This window comes from Artemia sp. Qi Xiang Cuo, chromosome 7 (assembly GCF_049724085.1).
Source record: "Artemia sp. Qi Xiang Cuo chromosome 7, ASM4972408v1, whole genome shotgun sequence".
Classification (NCBI taxonomy): domain Eukaryota; kingdom Metazoa; phylum Arthropoda; class Branchiopoda; order Anostraca; family Artemiidae; genus Artemia; species Artemia sp. Qi Xiang Cuo.
In genome coordinates, this window is record NC_142800.1 from 14,051,732 (window position 1) to 14,069,576 (window position 17,845).

Sequence of the window (17,845 nt, forward strand, 5' to 3'; positions counted from 1 at the left end):
ATCTTCGAAAGGATTTCTATGCAATTACCATGGTACACATACAGTTCTATGCAATTCTTTACGCTCTCTACATTCTGTATTTTTTCATGGTGTACAAGTTTATAAATGTTTTAAGGTTTTCCCCTCACCTCTTTGTATCTTTTGAACATAAATAACCTGTTTTATTTTCCAGATACCCCCCCCTCCTCTCAGTTTTGTTTTTTTAATCTTCAAAGAAAAAGCCTCTGCGTTTTCAAGGAAACGAACCCTTATAAAATGGTCAATAAAACCTTCAAGAAAGGTGAAAGTTATTCATTTTGTATAGACGACAGTTACTAAAAAATTAAACTTGTTCTAAAAAAAATAGATCCATCAAAACTGTTGTTCTTTAATTTATGAGTTCAGAACAAAGTAATAGATTTATTAGAAGTCATGGCTATGATTGCTACTATCCATGATTCTGGAACACCGGTACTTCGGATATTTTGTTATATGTTTTCCAAAAATTGGATATAGACATTCTTAGTAGATCGTTCGATTGACTGCATTTATTGATTGGTTATCTGAACTAGTTACCCCTGCAAGGGCTTATCCAGGAGTTTTTTGGAGGAGGGGTTTACTTCATTGGTAAGGGGTTTTAAATTTTAAAAAATTACGAAACGACCAAACTCCAACATATGTTACCGTACGACACTGTTAGGGCCCCAGTGAGGAAAGCCCCTGTAATACGATAATTAAGAACTAACCTAAAATATAAAGGGAACAGATATTGACTCTTAATAGAAGAAAGTGTCCATCAGAGGCCCATAATTGGGTAAGATAGCCCTAGGTAAGGTAATTCAAACTGGATAAATAGGCCAAAATCAGTTTTTGGTTGAAGAAACTGACCATCATCTCTGATCTCCAGAAGGGACTTTTCTCCCGTCTGTTTGGGATAAACGCCTCTGAAAGCTGGTAAGACAGACCTCTAACGCCCCGCTCAGGCTCAATCAAATCAACCACATCTTCGAAACCATGAGTACCTCCTGACTTCTCCAACACCCAGGGTGGTTCTTCGATTCTATTTCCCAGCTATCTTTATTTCCGGTTAGTAAGGCGAAGAGCTCTGAACGATTAATCTGGAATATTACTCTCTGTCAGCGCAAACGTAATTTTCAAATTATGTATCTTCTTTGAATTTCTTTTTTCTTTCTTGCTTTCCCTGAATTTTGTAGTAGGGAAAAACAAATAATTTTTTCATTCGGACTGAACAATAGTGTCTGTTTTTTTTTTTTACCCATATTTCCAAACTAAACTCTATTTTCGCAACTCTTTTCTCTCTTCTACTTTTTCTCAATTTTTCAGTTACAATAAACGTATCTTCCTTAAATGCAAATTGGATACCCCCCTTAGGTTTCTCATATTGAAGCCTCATAATTTACATTATGTACAAATTGAACTGTCGTTTCAAATTCCTTTCCTTTCTTTTACTTTTGCAGACAAAATAAATAAATCGTCATTGAACAGGAACTGAATATCTGCTTTTAGTTTCTCATATTGAACCCTATGCTCTCAAGCTTTCCGAGGAAAATCACATACTCTTAACAAGTTTTCAACCAGGTTTGGCACACTTGGTGCCTCATTTCTAAAATCTGAGGGTTGGTTCTTCTCAATCTCTTGAACCTTAGCTGTGTGCCTCAATACTGTTACATCATTTTGGTAAAATAAGGTTTGAAGCCTAAAAATTTTCTGACATAAGATGACAAGGTGCATTGACAATTTAAAATTTGAAGCCATCATAAGATCCAGATGACAAGGTAATAAGATATACTTTACAGAATTATCTACATTCCGAACTGGAATATCAAATATTTCACCTTCTAGAAATGGAGTCTTCACCTCTTTCCTCCTCCTACCTCGCCTACGGGTTTCTACACCTACCCTCCTTGTCAAGGAAGTCGTATGTGTTTCCTCTTATAGGCTTTGCATACCTCGTCTTTTGCATTCTCCTACGAGGTGCCACGCTCACACAAATTGTCGTTGAAGTAGTTTCATTTCTAAAATTTTTGAACCGATACTTTTCAATCTTATCGAAATTGATCCCTAGGAAAATTATCCTGACGATCCAACATCCCTTTCCCCCCTACAACACCTTCGCTTTGTGTTTGGGTAGCAGCATTAACTTCTCATGGTATATTGCTTACCTCGCTACCCGCCTCTTTATAGCTCTCTACCTCCTCTTTCCACCTTGTGAATAATATATTGGTTTATACCTTTAATGATATAGAGTTTTTTTTGTAAAGAACATTATATTGCTCCCAATACTAGTGGTATCATTATTATTATTTTAGTACTATCAATATTACCACTACAGTTACTGTAAGCAATTACGCTAAGGGTATTAAGGTGAAACTTTTAGGGAACACTTAGGGGGAGTTTCAATTAAACTAAAAAACTATATGCATGCTGGTTTTCAAACGGGCATATAAGCAGTATCCTAGGCAGTGTCGCTCTACAAAAGCTACCAATTTCATTGAAAATTTTGAAAAAGCTCATTTGATTGGAAACTACGAGTTCTAGTGCCTGTTTCAAAAAAATGTAATGTATGGTCTATGTTGCAATGCAGGACAACATGTATAAACCACGTTAGTAATTCAGTCAAAAGTTGTGTCAGAATATTTTCTTTTTTTTTGTCAAAAATTTGGGTAGCAAGTTTCGCCAAATTGTTTTTTATTCACGGTAAAAAAAAAAAAAAAAAAAAAAAAGAAAAAAAAGATATGCCTATAATAATTATGTCAAAAAATACGATTTTATTGTGTTTAATTAAACCAATACCGACAAATTGCCAATTTTAAAATATTCATTCAGACGGATCATAGGCAACACAATAGCGGTGCCTTATTAAAGATTGATATGGTCACAATGTATCATTTTCTTTTTTTGTTTTTTTGTTTTTTTTTCTTAGACCAAGGCGCTTTTTTTTTCCTTTTTTCTTAAACATAACGGAAAATATAAAGTCTAACAGTAGTCGCCAAATGGATAAAAATCGAAGCATAAAAACAGATTTAATAATGATTAACACTTATTATACACATCAAAATATTTTTTGAACATGTAAACAACTTGGCTTAGACAAGGGAGCTTCGTACAGAAGGAGTTGTCGTAGAAGGGACTCATTTGATTTTAAATTTGCGAGGTATAGTGCCCTTTTTAATAGTCAAAAATTATTGGAGGGAAAGCAGCCCCCCCCCCCCAGAGCTCATTATTTTCCCAAGCACATCCAATAAAAATTTTGAGATAACCATTTTGCTCAACATAGTTGAAAGGTATAGTAATTACGTCTTTAAGTTGAGGATGACAACCCCTCCCCCCAACAGCCGTAAGATCAAGGGTTGTAAACTATAACCTGGTGGCACATAAGATTCTTATGGGAAGGGAGGTCGTATAAGCTTCTAAGGGGGCTCATTGGATTGGAAAACAGAAGTTCTAGTGCCCTTTTTAAGAGTCAAAGGGGAGCCAGGGCAACTAGCCCCCCCTCCCCCCGTGTGGGTAACTAGCCCACATCCATTTTCCCAAACACATACAATCAAAATTTTGAGACATCCATTTTTTCAACGTAGTTGAAAGTTCTGGAAATTATGTCTTTGAGGATGACAACTCCCTCAGAGCCCACAGGGCAAGGGTTGTAAGTTATGCGCTCGGGGCATATGAGGTTTTTATAGAAAGCGTTGTCGTAAAACTTCAAAAAAGGCTCGCTCGATTGAAAATTGAAAGGGCTAGTGCCCTTTTTAATAGTTGAAAGTAATTGGACGTTCTTTACTTAGGCGCGCTGCCTAAGTAAAGAACGATGTTGGCACAATGTATTATTTTTTTATTTTTTCCTTTAGACCAGGGAACATCGTATCGAATGAGTTGTCGTAGAAACTTGAAAAAGACCGCATTCGATTGCAAATTCAAAGGGCTAGTGTCCTTTTTAATAGTCGAAAGTTATTGGAGGATAACTAACCCCCCTATCACGCCCACCATTTTCCCAAGCACATACAATCAAAATTTTGAGATAGCCATTTTTTTTTCAACGTAGTTTAAAGTTCTGAAAATTATATCTTTGGGGATGACAACTCCCTCAGAGCCCTCAGGGCAAGGGCTGTAAATTATGCCCTGGGGGCATATGAGGTTTTTAAAGAAAGCGTTGCCGTAAAACTTCAAAAAGGGCTCATTCGATTGAAAATTGAAAGGGCTAGTGCCCTTTTTAACAGTTGAAAGTAATTGGAGGGAAACTTACCCCCCTCTCACGCCCACCATTTCCCCAAACACATCCAATCAAAATTTTGAGATATTCATTTTGTTCAACGTAGTTAAAAGTTCTGGAAATTAGATCTTTTAGGAAGACAACCCCCTCAGAGCCCTCAGGGCAAGGGTTGTAAATTATACTCTTGGGGCATATAAGGTTCTTATAGAAAATGTTTTCGTAGAAACTTCAAAATGGGTTCATTCAATTGGTAATTGAAAGTACTAATGTCCTTTATATTAGTCGAAAGTGAATGAAGAGCAACTAATCCCCCTCTCACGCACACCATTTCCCCAAACACATTCAATTAAAATTTTGAGATAGCCCTTTTGTTCAACGTAGTTGAAAGTTCTGGAAGTTATGATTTTTAGGATGAACCCCCACCCCCCCCCCCCTCAAACCCCTCTTGGAAAGGGTTGTAAGTTATACCCTGGGGGCAGATAAGATTTTTATAGAAAGCATTTTCGTAGAGACTTCCAATCAAAGCCAATCACACCCAATCAAAATTTTGAGATATTCATTTTGTTCAACGTTGCTAAAAGTTCTGGAAATTTGGTCTTTTAGGATGGCAACCCCCTTCAGAGCCCTCAGGAAAGGGTTGTAAGTTATGCCCTGGGGGCATATAAGGATTTTATAGAAAATGTTGTCGTAGAAACTTCAAAAACGGCTCATTCGATTGGAAATTGAAAGGGCTAGTGCCCGTTTTGATAGTCTAAAGTGATTGGAGGGAAACGTGCCTTCCTCTCCAGCTCATTATTTCCCCAAACACTTCCAATCAAAATTTTGGGATAGCCATTTTGTGTAACGTAGATGAAAGTTCTGGAAAATAGGTCTTTGAGCATGACAATCTCCCCAGAGCCCTCAGGGCTAAGGCTGTGAGTTACGCCCGGTGGGCATATAAGGTTTTTTCTAGAGAAAATGTTGTCTTAGAAACTTCATAAAAGATTCATTCACTTGGAAATTGAAAGGACTAGTGCCCTTTTTAATAGGCTAGTCGCACGCTCACCATTTCCCCAAAAACATCCAATCAAAATTTTTAAATAGCCATTTTTTTCAATGTAGTTAAAAGTTCAGGATATTATGTCTTTGAGGATGATCAACCCCCTCCCCCCACAACCCTCAGGGCAAGGTTTGTAAGTTATACCCTGGGGTATATAAGGTTTTTATAGAGCGTTGTAGTAGAAACTTCAAAAACTTCGAAGGGCTAGTGCCCTTTTTAGTAGTGAAAAGTACTTGTAGGAAACCTAACACCTCTCCCACGCCCACCATTTCCCCAAAAACATCCCATAAAAACTTTGAGATAAAAATTTTGTTCAACGTAGTTGAAAAGTCCGGAAATTATGTCTTTGAGAATGACACTCCCCCACAGCCCTCAGCGCATGGGTTGTAAGCTATGCCCTGGAGGCATATAAGGTTTTATAGAAAGCGATATTGTAGAAAGTTCAAGAAGGGCTCATTCGACTGGAAATTGAAAGCGCTAGTGCCCTATTTAATAGTCGAAAGTAATTGGAGGGTAACTAACACCCCTCTCAAGTCTACCACTTCCTCAAAAACATCCAATCAAAAATTTGAGATAGACATTTTTTTCAACGTAGTTGAAAGCTCTGGAAATTAGGTCATTACCAGCGTTGTCGTAGAAGCTTCATAAAGGACTCATTCAATTGGGAATTGAGAGGGCTAGTGCCATTATTAATAGTCGAAAGTGATCGCAGGGCGAATGCCCCGACCATACCCGTTAGTTCTCCAAACACTTCCGATCAACATTTTGATATAGCAGTTTTGTTGAACGTAGTTGAAGGGTTCTGAAATTATGTTTTTGAGTATGACAACCCCAAACAGCCCTCAGAGCTAAGGTTGTAAGTTTTGCCCTGGGGGAACATATTGTTATTTAGAATGTGTTGTCGTAAAATCTTTAAAAATGGCTCTTTCGCTTGGAAATTGGGAGGGATATTGCCATTTTTAACAGTCGAAAGTAATCAGAGGGAGAATTCCCCCCCCCCCCCCCAACGCGCATCATTTCCCCAAATATTTCCGATCAACATTTTGATATGGCCATTTTGTTCATTGTAGTTGAAAGTTCTGGAAATTATGTCTTTGAAAATGACAACCCGTCCCCCATAGCCCTCATGACAAGGGTCGTAATTTATGCCCTTGGGGCATAGAACGTTCTTACAGAAAGATTTGTCGTATAAACTTCAAAAGGAGCTCACTCGATTAGACATTCAGAAGACTAGTGCCTTTTTTATTAGTAGAAAGTGATTAGAGGGCAAAAGTCTCCCACCACCTTATCATTTCCCCAAACACTTTCAATCAAAATTTTGAGATAGCCATTTGTTAAGCCTATCAGAAAGGCCTGAAAATTATGACTTTGAGGATAACAAATTCCCCCAGCCCTCAGGGCAAGGGTTGTAAGTTGTGCCCTGGGGACAAATAGGGTTTTTATACAAAGTGTGGTCATATAAACTTCAAGGGGGGCTCATTGGATTGGTAATCAGACGCTCTAGTGCTCTTTTTAAGAGTCAAAGTGATCATAGGGCAGCTACCCTCTCACCCCTACACGCGTCATATTGTCCAGAAATGCGTCTAATAGAAATTTGAGACAGCCATTCCATTCAAAATAGTCTATATATAGTACAGAAAGGCTTTTGGTGTTGAAACAAACCCCAGAGATTAGGGGCAAGGTTTTTATGTTATACCCAGGGCTATTAATGGTTTTTATGGAAGGGATGGCTGTTTAACTTCAGAAAAGGTTTAGTCTTTCTCCCTGAAAAAGACTATGTCAATATAAAATGAACAGGAATTTAAAAAAAAAAAGTTTTTGCACAAAATAAGTTTTTCAAAAGAAAAGTAAAGAACTCCATTAAACCAAAAATTAACAAGAATAGAATCAAATAATCTACCAAGCATACAACTACCACAAATCAGTATCAATAAATAAATGAAACCCAAAACAAACAGAAATTAAAATAACAGAGTCAAACTCAAAATGAGCAGAAATTAATCTAAGTAGGGTTCTAAACCGAATGCTTTCTAAAATCCAGAATTTAATTTGCACTTTACTGAAAAAAAATCTTATAAAATTTTTTCACTTATAACTTTAAGAAAACAAAAATTAATTAAGATTTTAAGGAATAAATATCAGCATATGCATATTAAGGTGACAATGGGCATTTTTTTTCAGTAAATTCATTTGAATTCGTTTCAGTAAAGTAAAAATTATATTCAGGATTTTAGAAAGCATAAGGGTTTGAACCCTACTCAAATCGATTTCTGCTCGTTTTGAGTTTGACTTATTTTAATTTCTGTTTGTTTTGAGTTTCATTTATTTATTGATACTGATTTGTCGTAGTTGTATGCCTGGTAGATTATTTGATTCTATTTTTTTTCATTTTTGGTTTAATTGATTGCTTTACTTTTTTTTGAAAAACTTATTTTGTACAAAAGTTTTTTGACTAATATATAGAAAAAATTACCTTTTAATTATCGGACCAAAACATTACAGAATCTCAAAATAAACGTACCGTTGACTCAAAATGAATTGGGAACATGGACTACGCTCAAAACACCTAAATCAAGACAAGGTAAGCTCACCCCTACTCATGGACCAGGGTATGCAGACCAATTTGAGGAAAGGCTAAATTGAATGGTCCAATTTTAACCACATTACCAATTCACCAACTCTAATAAAACGCTCTGACGTCGTAAACTTATTAATACCAGAAAACCTTGATATGAAATAATTGTTGCAAAATATTTGACGTTAACAATAAAATGTTACTTCTTAAAATGGAGGTGAAAGTATTTATCTTCAAAGCATTTTAAAAAGCATCTGAAAGTAAATTTATATAAATAAGAAAATGATACTTATCTGGTAATAAAATGAATAACATTTCATAACATCCAACAACCGGTTATTTTTAATTTCTAAAATATATAATTGACATAATACACGTAAAAATAGCAGAGAAATATCGATAATATCACCTTAATAATTTGCCTTTATTTCCTTGGCTACCAACAATAGTTAGAAAATACATAACAATTTCTAAGGTTTTCTGGAAAAATTGTGTTACTAATTTCCTTTTTCAATTCATTAGGTTGGACTTCTGTCTCCCGTCATAAATTAGATCAAGGACAGAACAATGGTGAATGAAAAACATTACAGAGAGGAAAATTGAAGCAGCAAAAACAGATTCAACCTAAATTGAAGATCTTTTGAGCAAAGATGAATCGCCGTAACAATTACCGCTTTCATCAGCGAAGTTATATATATATATATATATATATATATATATATATATATATATATATATATATATATATATATATATATATATATATATATATATATATATATATATATATATATATATATATATATATATATATATATATATATATATATATATATATATATATATATATATATATATATATATATATATATATATATATATATATATATATATATATATATGTATTTATAAACGAGCAATTATTGTATGTTTATCTATGTATTTATTTATGACTGTATTTATAAACTTTTTTCTCGAGAACGGCTGCATGTTTTTTTTAAATTGGCATACCGGGAATTTGTGGTTTGAAAAAACGATCAAAATAGGTCATGAGTTTGATAAAATTTGTTAAGAGCCTTAATTTTGGGAAATTACTTTTCCCTGTGGTTCATCTTTTACTATTCTAACGAATTAAAGGCCATAGGCTTTTTCCTGAGTGTAAACATCTAAATAGAAGGTTTTAACGGTAAATTTGTAGTAAGACTTATGTGACAAAGAGGAAAAAACTACACTGCTTACATCAAGACCTTTATTGAAAGCAAGGGGAAATCTATGATTCAAAATCGAAAGAAAGTGCAAGATTGGTCGACCAAAAGCTTTGGTTTTCATGCACTGTTGTATTTTGTAATGTATTTCCAAAAGTTGCATCGTAATGTTCAAACAAGTGTACAATGTAGCTTTGTTGTGTATCTATCAGCACAACAATAAACTGGATAAATGCCTTTGGACACCAGACTCATAAGTCTCACACAATAGTCCCAGACTGGAGAGTCATGTTTCATTAGTTCATCAATCATACTCGGACTGAATATCATCTTCCATACGGACAAACTTTGAAAATGATTAATTAGATTCAACCACTTTTCTGAAGTAACAAGATTCCGTATGATTTTGTCGGTCCAATTCATTCATTTCTAATTGCCTCTCTCACACTGCTAATTACAAACTAATACCCCGAAAAATAATTTTATACAGCGAATACTCACTCTAGATGATCACCTATTATATCCGATAGATGATTACCTTTTAGGTCAGTGACCTATCGGGATCACCCGATTTGTCATTGTTGAATGATACTTTGGAACAAGAAGAAATTTTTGTCCAAACACCTGAACTTTCAACCATGATAAGACCAAAGAACGACCGGAGCAACGTAAATTCACAATAGGTAAAAATGAACAGCCTAGACGATCAAATGGGACGAGACAAATCTGAGCAGCTAAAGCAAAGGGCATTGAAAAAAGTCTGAAAGTTTGAAATGAAAATAGAAAATGAAAATAAAACTAAAGAAGAAAGAAATATTTGGTTAGAAGATAAGCAACAGTGGGACCCTGAACGAGCAAAATCAAAGTGAAGAAAAAAATATTTGCGTTTAGAAGACTTGCAACAACGAGGATAAAAACAAAATAAAGACGAAAGTTTAAAAAAAGGCTGGATACATGCTAAAGCCATAATACTATAGAACTCGCTGATGTCTAGAATAATTCTTCCGTTTTTTTTATCAATAGGCTTAAAATAAACTCATAAAAACAAAATTTTCCTTAGATCCCCAAATCCCTTGTTTTCATCATAAGTATCAAATTTTGCTTAAAATACCTGAAATTCTGATTAGTTTCTAACCTGCCACGATAACTGTAAAAAATTGCAATTACAAAAAAAATCCAATTTTTGCATATGTTGTAGATACTATATATTAATTTTGCTTATGTCATACATATTAGTATTGATTCCTCTTCCCTGTTTATCAATCACAGACTTACACACACTAAAGTAACATATTCCTTCATTCTAATGTAATGTTGCTTTGTCTCTAACCTCTCACGGACGCTAAACTAACATGTTCCTTCATACCATCATACTTTTGCTTTGTCTCCTACCTGCAAATTTCGTTGTACAACATTTTCGTTTGCAATTCAATGCGATTTTAGATGTTTCTTCTTACATGCCTTTTGCTTGCCTCATACAGACACTAAAATGGTATAACAATCGTTTTATTCTTTAGTTTCAAGTTGTATGGTGGTAAATCAGCAATTTCAATTGAATTCAGAAATTCTGCCGTGAATTCAACTCCTGCTTCCTGCTTTTCAAACAGTTCGTGGTAACGAACTGTAAGTAAGGAGCGACCCGGCTCAATGGTAACCGAAACTCTAGAAAACGGTATTTTGATACAAATAGATACATCAAAAGAATCAGATTTTAATATTGATTTCAAATATATAAGTTTCATCAAGTTTAGTCCTACCCATCAAAAGTTACGTGCCTGAGGAAATTTGGCTGATTTTCGACCAAGGGGGGAAAGACCCCCTGAAAATTATAGAACCTTAATGAAAATCACACCATCATATTCCGCGTATCAGAGAACCCTACTGTAGAGGTTTCAAGCTCCCATCTACAAAAATGTGGAATTTTGCATTTTTTGCCAGAAGAAAGATCACGGGTGCGTGTTTATTTGTTTGTTTGTTTGTTTGTTTTTTTTTTCCCAGGGGTGATCGTATCGAACCAGTTGTCCTAGAATATCGTGGAAGGACTCATTGGAATGGAAATTGAAAGTTCTAGTGCCCTTTTTAAGTAACCAAAAAAAATGGAGGGCAACTAGGCCCCCTCCCACGCTCATTTTTTTCCCAAAGTCACCTGATCAAAATTTTGAGATAGCCAGTTTGTTCAGCATAATCGAAAATATTATAAGTATGTCTTTTAGGATGACTTAATCCCCCGAACTTCCCGGGGGGAGGGCTTAAAGTTATGAACTTTACCCAATGTTAACATATAGTATTGGTTATTTGGAAGTATACAGACGTTTTCAGGGGAGATTTTTACTGGTAGTGGGGGGGGGGGGTCAGGGGTTATTTGGGAGGATATTTCCATGAAGGAAGTTTTCATGGGGGAAGGGACATTGCTATGAAGGGGACGCCGGACTTCCCAGCATTATTTAAAAAAAGATCATAAATTTAATATAAAAAAACAAGTATTTCAACTGCAACAGCAGCAACGTCGAAACTTTAAACGAACAGAAAATATAACATATATAATTGGGTTCATCCCGTAGTCAATACCTTGCTCTTTAAGCCAAATATTTTTTAGTACTTTCATAAGAGCTATTTATTCTAATTAACGGTCTTTGTGATTAAGCGGTCATTTATAAAGAATTGGAACAAAATTTGAATATTCGCTTAAAGAGCAAGGTATTGACTAGGGGGCGAACCCCCTAATAAATGTATTAAAAATATGTGAATATAGAAGTTCGTTACGTAAGTTAATTCGTAAGTTACGTATATTTATTACTAATAAAAACGTTCGTAAATAAAATTAAACAAGTTTCGAGAAAGCCATTTAACTAAATAAAAGTAAATTAATATGACAATTTTGTTTTATTTATTCATGTACGGTGAGCCAAGATCAAAACCTGCATTTATTCAAAAACATTCAAAAATTAAATAAAAAAAACTAGTTTTTTAAACTGAAAGTAAGGAGCGACATTAAAACTTAAGACGAACAGAAAGTATTCTGTATATGAAAGAGACTGTCCCCTCCTCAACGCCTCGCTCTTTACGCTAAACTTTGACTCTGTCTCACAACTTTATTTTTTAAAACAATAAAAAACTTTAGCGTAAAGAGCGAAGCGTTTAGGATGGGACAGTCTCTTTCATATACAGAATAATTTCTGTTCGTTTTAAGTGTTAATGTCGCTCCTTACTTTCAGTTTAAAAAACTTGTTTTTTTTATTTAATCAGAAGAAAGATCACGGATGCGTGTTTATTTTATTTATTTATTTTTTTATTTCCCCAGGGGTGATCGTATCAATCCAGTAATCCTATAAAATCGTAAATGGGCTCATTTGAATGGACATTAAAAGTTCTAGAGCCCTTTTGAAGTGACCAAAAAAATTGGAGGGCAACTTGGCCCCCTTCCACGCTCATTTTTTCCCCGAAGTTACCCAATTAAAAATCTGAGATAACTATTTTCTTCAACATAGTCGAAAATCTAATAACTATGTATTTTAGGATGACTTAATTCCCCACTATCCCCAAGGGAAGTGCTTCACTTTATGAACTTCGCCCATTGTTTAGATATTGTTTTGGTTATTATGAAGTTTACAGACATTTTCATGAAGGATTTTTTTCTGGTTGGGAGGGGGGCAGGAGGAGGGGGTTGCTCGGGAAAATCTTTCCGTGGAAGATGTTTCCTTGGGGTAAGGGACAGGTCTATGAAGGGGGCGCCGGATTTCCAGCATTATTTAAAAACGATCAGAAATTAAATTAAAAAAAAAAATTTTTTTCAACTGAAAGTAAGAAGCAACATAAGAACTTAAAACGAACAGAAATTATTACCTATATGAGTGGGATCATCCCCAAGTCAATACCTCGCTCTTTACGCTACAGTTTTTTATAGTGCTTTCAAAAGAGCTATCTATTCTAATTAAACAGCCTTTGTGATTCAGCGATTTGTTATTTAATCAAAATTTTAACTTTATCGTAAAGAGCGTGGTACTGACTAAGGGGAGAACCTCCTTATATACGTAATAACATATGCGTAATAAAAAAAAAACAATAAAAAAAACAAGCGATACGGCTCAATATTAATCGAAACTTTTAAAAACGGAGTTTTGATGTCAATAAATGTATCAAAAGAATGGGCTTATAATGCTAATTCTAAATATATAAATTTTATTAAGTTTAGTATTACTCATAAAAGGCTACGAGCCTGAGAAAATTTGCCTGATTTTTGAAAGAGGGGGGAAACATCCCCTACAAGTGAAATAATTTTAATGAAAAGCACACCGTCAGATTTAGCGTATCAGAAAGCCCTGTTACATATGTTTCAAGCTCATATCTGTAAAAATCTGCAACTTTGTATTTTTTGTCAGAAGAAAGATCACGGAGGCGTGTTTATTTTTTTAAGGGGTAATCATACCGACCCATTGGCCCTATAAAATAAAGAGAGAGCTCATTCGAAGTTCCATACTTTCAGTTAAAAAACCTGTTTTTTTATTTATTTTTTGAACGTTTTTGAATTAATGCAGGTTTTGATTTTGGCTCACCGCACATGAATAATTAAAACAAAATTTGTATATTAATTTTGCTTTTTTTTATTAAATGAATTTTTCAAAACTTGTTTAATTTTATTTAATAACGTTTTGATTAGTAATAAATGTATGTAACTTACGAATTAACTTACGTACCGAACTTCTATATTCATTGATTTTTAATACGTATATTAGGGGGTTCCCCCCCTATTCAATACCTTGCTCTTTAAGCTAAAGTTCGAATTTTGTTCCAATTCTTTAAAAATGTTTACTTAATCACAAAGGCCGTTAATCACAATAAATAGCTCTTATGAAAGTACTAAAAATTCTTTGGCTTGAAGAGCGAAATATTGACTAGGGGTTGAACCAAATCATATACGTAATATTTTCTGTCCGTTTCGGGTTTTGATGTTGCTCCTTACTTTCAGTTGGAAAACTTGTTTTTTTATTTAATTTCTGATCTTTTTCTTTAACAATGCTGTGAAATGCGTCACCCCCTTCACAGCATTGCTCCTTTCCAATGAAAACCTCCTTCATGGAAAGATCCTCCCATATAACCCCCGCAAAAAACAAATACTTTTGTTTAATGAGCAAGGTGTTGAAAAGGTTTTATACTTGTTTTAAGTTTTAAACTTGCTCCTTATTTTAGATGAAAATCCTTTCCTATTTGTTTAATTACATTTCATGAAACTGTAAAGTTATATGAAAACAGTACTTTTGGTAGCTCAGAAAAAAAGATCAGTATTTCTATGTTCTCTATTTTTATATATAGACAAAAAAGGTACAAGAACTTTTCATTTCCATTAGAACGAGCCCTATCCTTACGTTCTAGGCCTACAAGGTCAATACGATCACCCCTGGAAAAAAAAACACCAACAAAAACCCAAATAAACACGCATCTGTGATTTTTCTTCTGGTAAAAATAGCAAAATTCCACATTTTTGCAAATATGAGCTTGAAACATCTACAGTTGTCAATCTGATGGTGTGGTTTTCATTAAAATTATATGACTTCAAGAAGGTCTCTCCCACTTTTTCAGACAAATTTTCTCTGACCCGTAGCTTTTGATGGGTAAGATTAAATTTAATGAAACTAATATATTTAGAATCAACATAATAAGTCAATTCTTTCGATATATCTATTTGTATAAATATAGAACATTCTTTCAGTTTATTGTTCCACACCCAAAACCAAAAATTTGAGAAAATTTGCCTAATTTTTGAAAAAGGGAACCCCCCCCCAAAAAAAAGCAAGAGATCTTACTGAAAATCTATTTATCAGATACATCATATCAGAGAACCCTGCCGTGGAGGTTTCAAGCTCCAGTTTGAAAGTATGAATAACTATATTTTAGATTCTCCAGTTGTAAATGAAGTAATGGCACACGAAGGCAGTACTGGATTCAATCAAGTTGATTCGCTTTATTTGTAATGAAATTAGGCTGTGCTTGGCAATCTGTGTTTACGTATCAGCTATAATGAGGGAGGGGAATGAGTCATTGTTTAGGTGGGGGTAGGTACGGTGGTTTCATATACGTTCAAAAATTAAATTAAAAAAAAAAGTTTTTTAATTGAAAGTAAGGAGCAAAATTAAAACTTAGAACGAACAGAAATTTTTCCTAATATGACAGGGGCTGTCCCCACCTCAACGTATCGCGCTTTGCGCTAAAAATTTATTTTTTAAAAAAATATAGTTGTAAGAAAGATTCAAACTTTAGCGTCATTAGAGAGTGAGAGCCGTTGAGGATGGTACAGCCCCTTTCATATCTTGAGTAATTTCTGTTCGTTTTAAGTTTTCATGTCGCTCCTTACTTTCAATTAAAAAACTTGTTTTTTTATTTTATTTTTTAAATTTTTTGAATTATTGACTTTTTTGATTTTGGCACACAAAATACAGAAAACAACCTTCCCCCCCCACCTGGACAATACCACACGTGAAAAATACCCATTTAAAAATTTGAGATTTTTATGTGAGTTTTATTTTTTTTAATGTCCTTATTGTAAATTACTTTTTATACGTTGTTCTTAGAAGAAACTCAATACAGTTTAATATTTGGACGATAAGTTACCACAAAAGTTTTTTCTTTATATAAGACTTTCCTTTCGTCCCCCATTTTGGCTATAGATTTTAATATTCTAAGGGGGGGTTAAAGTATAGCGGGTCTGCATGCAAAATGTGTTTGGTTTAATTATCCTGCATATTAGATAGATAGATAGAGAAGCGTATTTTAAAACCAAATATACGGCCATGAACATAATAAAATAACATAAATAGTTACCCAATTAAAATTCTGAGATAGCCATTTTGTTCAACATAGTCGAAAATCTAATAAACAAGTTTTTTTCAAATTTAATTCAGTAAAGTGCAAAGTATTTTCTGGCCTCTGGAATGCATAGGGGTTTTGACCGTGCCGTAATTTATTCAAAATCCTGGGATTTGGGGAGGGTAGTGGGGGTGGTAAAGATGGAGCCAATTTATCCAAATTCAGTAAAAATTCCGGTGACTTTTTTTTTTTTTGGGGGGGGGGGATGCAAAGGAAACGAAATAATAAAAAAAAATGTAAAAAAGTTATGTACTACCTTATGATTTCTGGGAAGACTTATGGTTTACGCTGTTGCTATGAAAGTAAAGATGAACATTAAACCCCGAAATGAGCAGAATTTATTTCGTATAGGAAAAGACTATCCCTTCCTCATCAACATCTATGCCTCACTGTCGCAAAAGCTTCAGCGGGTGCTCATTCGATCGGACATTGAGAGTTCAAGAACTTTTTTTTATAAGTCGAAAGTGTTTGTAGACCAATGAGCTGCGGCAGGGGGTGGGGGTATTTTCTGAGGGAAAGAACCTTCAACGGTTGAGGTTGAAAAATCTTCAAAGTATTGAGGTTAAAGTTTAGAGAGTGTTGACAGGTATGTTAAACATGGGCACCGACAAGAGGAGGCAGGGGGGCATGGCCCGCCTGGAAGTTTAGGACTATAAAGTAATTATAAAGTAACCAAAGGAAAGAGAGCAGAATAGGGAAAAACCATGGAAAAATATTTGTTGCCCCATTTTTGGCTGCCATCAACAGATAGTGATCCATAATAAGGAAAATATAAGTTCTAATTTGTGACTGAGTAAACCCTAACCAGTTTTCCACAAACATTTTTTCTATCTGATATGGTTAATTTAACCCCGGAATTTACCCCGGACAATTACCCTTAACATCTCGACGCAAAAATTTAATAGGCAAAGAAAAATCAAGACAGCTAAAGAAATTTCGCACATAAATTCTGGCAAAGTCACCCAGTTCTAACTTTCTTCTAAGAATTTCATCCCCTGTAAGCTTTCCTCTCCATTGAAATTTCTCCAGGTAGAAAATCAGTCCTCCTTGCCCCAGCTGAAAAATGTATGCACACGTCCCAATAACAAATAAAACAACAGACATTTTTTATAGCTTAAAAGCTTACCTCCAGAGGCTGTAGGGGGTCATTTTATCTCAAAAGACAGTTATTGGGCCTTTCAACTATTTTAAAGAAAATAGCTATCTCCAAATTTTGTTGACTCTTTTGGCATTGAAATGCACTCTCTTGGTCTGATATCCCTCAAACCAACACGGTAAGGGGTGCAACCCAAGGCCGTTTTCAGGGGGGGCTCAGGGGAAGGTCCCGGGTGGAAATTATCAAGGGGGGACAAAAATACTTTTGTCACCCTAATTTTATATGGTCAACAAAAATTAATACCACTAGGAGTTTGGCTACTGCCCCTTTCTCCCTTCCCAAACCATAACAGTCTAAGGTATGTTATGTCCTTTCCGTTTTATTGAAAACTATATGTATCTCGAACAGCGTGCTTTTGTTTTTCAAAAAATCAAAGACAAAAATGGTGAAAAATAGCGAAAAGTAAGTATAACTTTAAGGAAATAATTAAGATATCACTTGGTACTACCAGTCCTCTAAGGGTCTTAATTGTTTATTTACCTTTAATTTTTGTTACAAAAAACTTTGAGTTTTCTTCACTTTTATGGTAGGACTTAGCATTTAAAAGAATTATTTAATACGCTGTATGAGAAAGGTGATAATAGTGAGTTTGGTAATTATCGAGGCATTAGTCTTGTCTCTGTAGGTAGCAAATTGCTTAGTAATATGATACTTTTTAGACTGAGAGATGCCGTAGACAAAGTTTTAAGGAAGAGCAGTGCGGTTTTAGAAAAGGTAGAGGATGTGTTGACCAAATTTTCACTCTTAGGTTAATAATTGAGAAGTGCCTAAGTTTTCAAACTCCTTTGGTCCTCAGTTTTAT

General features: G+C 34.6%; 1 protein-coding gene across 3 annotated transcripts in view; it reads right to left on the reverse strand.

The window, feature by feature from the left end:
- The window catches only part of LOC148949983 (uncharacterized), a 152,096-nt gene that overhangs the window by 9,623 nt on the left and 124,628 nt on the right, over positions 1-17,845 (reverse strand). The gene's annotated exons all lie outside the window — the stretch shown is intronic.